Raw genomic sequence first — 6,430 nt, forward strand, 5'->3', positions numbered from 1 at the left:
CCTACATATACGGGAGATGCGGCAGCTTTTGTAGTCAAAGAAGATGAAACACATAAGCTAGATAAAAACTTAGGGTATATATATACAGATCTTACTTTCCTATAGTTTTTTAGGCTTTCAAGGTTCAGGCGGTTAATCCAATGTCACAACATTATTGTTTTGCAACACTATTGATCGATAAAGTGACACGTCACGTTCGAGCAAAAAGAAGTTTGTTTTAATACAAATTCAGCCGTTTGGCTTCTGAGCCATAAATAAGTTATAGTACCCATCTTTATTATCTTCTTGTTTGAGTAATTTCGAAACATCAATTCTAGGCACATTTAGTGTATTTAGTGTATTTTTGACCAATTTTTACCATTTATATTCCAGAAAAAGTGACTCATATTGCCTTAAAAGAGACCACATTTAAAGCAAAATCGACCATCTAACATAAACGACTATATTTTTCTAATATTTAATCATTTTTTCATTGGATGGAAATAAGATTTATTTTGAATTTTAGAACCAATGGTCTAAAACCAACCAATAAAAAGACTATATTAGAACCAACCCATATTTAAAAGTTACTACCCAAAATCAACCGCCAGGCTTACTAATAGGTGGTTTATGATTTCAAAAGTGACTGATCTAGGTGACCATATATTTTATAAATAACAGACTGAATTTTAATTTTTCAATTTTTTGTTTAAATATATAAAAATATATATTATTTTTTAAAACGATCTACATGCACGCCAAAAAATATCATCATAGGTTCGATTTTAATATTTCATAATAAAAAAACGTTCATTTTAAAGACATAAAGAACAACCCGGAGACTATAACCAACCGCATTAAGTCGATTTTAGTTTAGCCCAAAAAAAAGTTTTATATTTTGTAAAATTTTGAAGGGGGATTCGAATTTTCTTAAAAATTTGAATAACTCATCATTACAAAACCAATCAGTTAAAGACGATAAGCAAACGAATTCTACTTATTTTAGTTTAGCCTGAAAAATTTTAATTTTCACGAATTGTTTTGGGTGGAAATTTGAATTTTCTAGAAAATTTAAATTAGCCTTAATTACAAAACCAATCACGTATTGATTGTAACCGGCCGGATATAGTTATTTTACTTTATCCTGTAAGATTTAAATTTTCGTGAAAATTTGAATAAACCGCTAGTTACAAAACCAACTGCTTTTTTGAATCATTCGGTTGGATTTAATCCAACTTGGTGTTTTAATATGTTTTCTTTCTAATTTCTTTTATATGTATATTTCTATTTTATTTATCATATCATTATAATAACTAATTTTTGGTGTAATCAACTTCATCCTCTTCAAAATTAATTGGTAATCATATCACAAACTTAATTGTGAGTGGGTGTTTGATATATCCCTCTAGTTTTTTAATGTAAAGATGTTTTAACTCTATATTTTTTACATATGTGAATTTGTATTCAAATTTCTCAATATTACACGTATGTTTATATACTAATCAATGCTCGGTTAATTTGGGTAATTGGAAAAATCACTTTGTTCCAACAAATGTTGAAAACAATAAATGTGAAGAAGAAGATGGCTCAATTGTGAAGAAGGGGATGATTTTATAGATGAAAGAATTCTACTATTTAGTGTTTAATTTAGTTCTATTGTAATTTATTTTAGTTTTTGGTAATAATGTATTTTAGTTTTAGTTGATTGTATCACTTATTATTTTATGACGATAATGAAAAATATTTATATGACTCTATTATTTGCATTTGAAAGAATTCAATTTTAATATATTGTTTTTGTGAATTACCAAATTATTGAAGTGATATTACCATACTTTTCTTTAAAGCGACCAAATTAAAGTTATTTACAACCACCATTTTCACCATAAGCGACCAAATTCAAATCATTTACTACTATCTCCTTCAACATTTGTCGGTTTTGTACAATTGATTTGATTAATCATTTTTGGCCTATTGTTATATACACAACAAAATATAACATACAACTTTTTTGTGTCTATATACGACCTAAAATTGGAAATAAATAATTCTACATTTGCGACCAACCTTTTCCGACTAAAATATAGGTCAGTTGGGGAAATAGTTATGACGTGGATTTTCAATATGGTATTTGGGTTATGGTATTTGGGGTCACATATTAAGGTATCCAAATTTTATAAACAATCAATAAAGTTGGTCGATCAAGCTACGGTTTACCTTTTATTTCCAACCAATAGGTCAAAACCAACCTGGTTTTAAATGATCGATTATATCGGTTGTTCGAGGGTCAGTTTTGCACTCATTTCCAACCTACAAGGGCAATTTGAGACCAATTTTTCGGTTGTTCATGACTCTTTTTTCTTGGAGTAAGAATTCATTCAAATTTCTTGGTCTAGAATAAATAAATTAAATATTGAGAAAATTTGTTATTGGCGAAAGAAACAAAGTACCTAGTTTCCATGAAATTATTTATAAAAATAAAAAAAAAAGATCATGAATGAAATATATAATGTAAAAGTACAGCATACATAGTATTTATGATACTCTATATATTGCTAAAATTAGGATTGACACGTAATTATGTGTCCATGTGATGAAGTTTATCATAATAATGTATACATTCCATGCAACTTTCTTGTTAAATTTAAGGTGAAAACACGTAAATAATATGGTAATTGAAAATTTAAGAAATGAATATAAAACGTAAATGAATACTATTTTCTTACCTTTGCCCTTGAACTTTGTAAAGATGTTATTCTTGGCCTTGAGACTATCCTTCTTGGACATTGAATGTTTGGTATTTTCCTTGGTGTTATTTTTGATATTGTTCTACAAGAAGAGTGTTGGGTCTTAGCCGACCTTCTGGCAAGAAGAGTGTGGACATATCTCTTTTTCTTGTTGGGACCGTTCTTTGATGCAAGTCCGGTCTTGGACTTATGACTATCTTTCTAGAAGGACGAATGTTTGATATCACTGGGCTCGATTATTATTCAGTATTTGATTGAAGGTGGTACCCAAGTATAAATCCACATATTATAAGTTAAATTTTGTGTCCACTAATTTGATGAATATAACCTATATAAATCTGATGTTAGACCTGTTGTGTAAAATTACCAAGAGCAATAAATTGGTTATGAAATTCTAATTAATATTACATTAAATTAAACTAGGCTACATTATGTATTCGTTCATATTCACGATCTAGAACTAGAAATATTTATAATTTAACATTCATTTAGTAGCATTACTCGTATAACTACATATAATCGTTATTTCCAAAAGTTAAAAAACCCCTATTTCTGACTAAATATGTATTTGACCTGCACTACCATCAATAATTACATCAAATTATAAACCAGGTCTAAAGAGTTTATTTGGAAATTAAAAAATAGCATTCATAGTTTTTCAGAAATTTACCTTAATTGTTTGATTAAGAACAAGTAAAGAACAAACAAGCATGTGCCTTGTTGTGCCATAAGTTCATTATTTGATTCTTGTAAATAAACTTCTCTGACCATAACTTATATTATTATGTGACATTAAATGTGAATAATTTTAAAAAAAATCTATATATTATTATATTATAGAAATTTGAAACCAACTGGAGATGTTCATAATGTAGAGTGACGATTCTTCTTCGCCAACATCTAGTATTTGTTTCATGAAGAAGTTCCAGTACTATTTGCCACCCTTGGAGAAATTTTATTCCCACCATCTACAACCAACGCCTTTCAAACAAAACTCTACCATCTTAGCATATGTAACATCCCAGTCCCACATCGATAAGATTTAAGATTTATGTTCAAATTATAAGGCAAAGTACTACTACTATGTGCACGAATAAATTATGATCTTTTGGGGCCTTGGGTAGGCTTATTGTTTACCCAAATTGGCTGAATTTGGAACAGTACTCTTCGACTTATTTCAGACTCAGAATCAGAATTGGACCAGGTTTTCAAAAATGCTCATGGTTTGACCCAGGTTGTCATATATAGTATCAGAGTTGACTCTCTAAATCTTGATTCATCAGGTTATCGAAGGTGGGAATACGAAGGCTAATGCTATTATCCTAAAATGGATAAAGATTCGGAGGTGGGAACACAAAGCCGGCCGGTATTATTTCATAATATGTAGAGAGGTATGATCTTTGTCCCATGGCCTATTTGTTCGGGCCTGATGAGGATGTCAAAACTTTAGGTGGAGGAGTTTGTAACATCTTAGTCCCACATCAATAAGATTTGGGACTTCTGTTCAGTTTATAAGACAAAGTACTACTACTATATGCACCAATAAGTCATGATCTTTTGGGGGCCTATGGTGGGATTATTGTTTACCCAAGTTGGTTACAATTAGGATAGTAGGCTTCTGATTATTTCGGACTCGGAATCGGGACTGGACCCGGTTTTGAAAAATGCTCGGGATTTGACCCGAGTTATCGCAACCTGCATATTGTTAGGAACACCCATGACATTAATAAAATTATCGTTATTAAAAAATTATCAACATCCATTACCTAATCTAGAAACTCATCAACTCCTTGAGACCATAGTTGACATCTCAAAACCCTTAGATTGTGCCCCTAAAGGAGCATTCAGAGTCGAGTTTTAAGGGTTCTTGTGACGACTGAGAATTTTGCGACGTAATTAAGTCAATAAAGTATGTGTTATGTGATGTGATTATAATTATGTGACTAAGTGATGATTAATTGTCTTTTCTGTATATTAGAGTATAGGAGCGTAGATAAAAACGTTCCAATTTAAAGAGTCAGCTTAGAAGTTAAGCTGTGGTGTCGGGCCGTCAGGTAGAACGAAACCCGTCCTAATAAGGAGTTAAAGAATATAAAATGTAAAGTATGTGTGATTGAATTAAATGAATTATAAATAAAGTATTTCGTCCTAAGTGACATGTTGATTGATAAAGATAATGAGAAGCGTAATCGAAACGCTGAGCGTCGGGCCGTCAGGCTGAACGTGACCCGGTACGCGTAAAAGAGGATAAAGATTAAAGAGGGATAAATTCTATGATTAGACCTGAGTCGTTATGTGATTATATATGTGAGATTGCTTGACTGTGTGCATGGCTATGTGTTCTGTTACAGTTTTTGTGAATTTTAAAGGAATTACGTGATTTAAATAAAGTTTTAATTAACCTTCGCGCATTTTTATAAAATCATCCAAGTAAGATAAAAACATGGGATTTGTTCTGATATCTTCTTAGTACTCCCAAAGACTTTTTAAGAATGATGAGTGAATTTAATTGTTGGTCTTTGCATTTTTAAATTGATTTTATGTGGAAAATGTTATTATTAAAGCAAGCTTGCGAAGTTCGTATAAAATCAACCGTCTGCTCAAAAATCTATTATGAGTAATGGTTAAAAAGCTAATTTCGAGGCCTACGTATTAAAATTGTCATTTGCAATAATTTCTGACTTTCCGAGGGAGATATACTTTATATTTGATTTTTGTTACATTTGAATAAAAAGAAAAGGAACAAATGAGCTAAAAGGGAATTAGTAGATTACCAATTTGCCCTTGTTTTGGTGGAGTATAAATTCATTCTCCCCCCCCCCCCGCCTTTTTCCTTTCTTTTCCCGTGCACCCACTCTCCCCTCTCTTCTCTTTTCTTTTCTATCTCTCTCACACTCTCTCGGCACTCTTCATCTCTCATCTCTCTTACTTGCATGCAACCTTCAAAACCTACTCAAACTCAAAGATATTTCTACCTTTAGACTTTATTTTCGGTATACTCTTCGATTCCTATTTACATGTAAGTGTTTATAGAAGTTTTGTTGGTTAATCACTATGGTGGTGTTCAAGGAAAACCATTTCTTGATGCATAACCATGAGAGCGAATTCAAGCATTTTGGGGGTCATAAACTCGAGAAGAGACCCATTATGTGCTCTCTCAAGTTCGACCACCACCGGCCATGATCCAAAGGAGAGCCGGTGGAGTTTCTATGATATGATAATTTGATTTTAGGTTTGCATGTTATGGTTTCTTGAAAGCTTGAAAAAGGGATTTTGTTTCTTTGTTGAAACTCGAATGTGTGCTTGATAAAATGATTTCATTGATTGTGTTAAGAAGTAAATGGATGTGTGTAAATGATTGCTACTTAGAAAATCAAAAATTAAGGTTTGCATGTGGGTTTTAACTTCAGCTTTTTGCTAATTAAAAGAGGAATTTGATTTTTGTAAGATGATCTTGGTGAACACTAAGCTTATATAGCCTAAAGAGTGATTGCATGTTAGTTTTAAAGAAGATCAAGTGGTGCATGTCAATGTTTAGTCCTTGAGTTGTGAATTTGAGTCTTGCCGAATGGAAAATGAGTTCAAAAGGGGTTAATTGTTGATTAAGTGAATGCATGTTGGTTGAATGAGTTAATTAAATTTAGAATCGCTAGGTGATGCATGATTTGGTGTTTAAGTGAATGGAATGATCTAGTTAAGGACTA

The sequence above is a fragment of the Apium graveolens genome, unplaced genomic scaffold (assembly GCF_009905375.1).
Source record: "Apium graveolens cultivar Ventura unplaced genomic scaffold, ASM990537v1 ctg837, whole genome shotgun sequence".
Classification (NCBI taxonomy): domain Eukaryota; kingdom Viridiplantae; phylum Streptophyta; class Magnoliopsida; order Apiales; family Apiaceae; genus Apium; species Apium graveolens.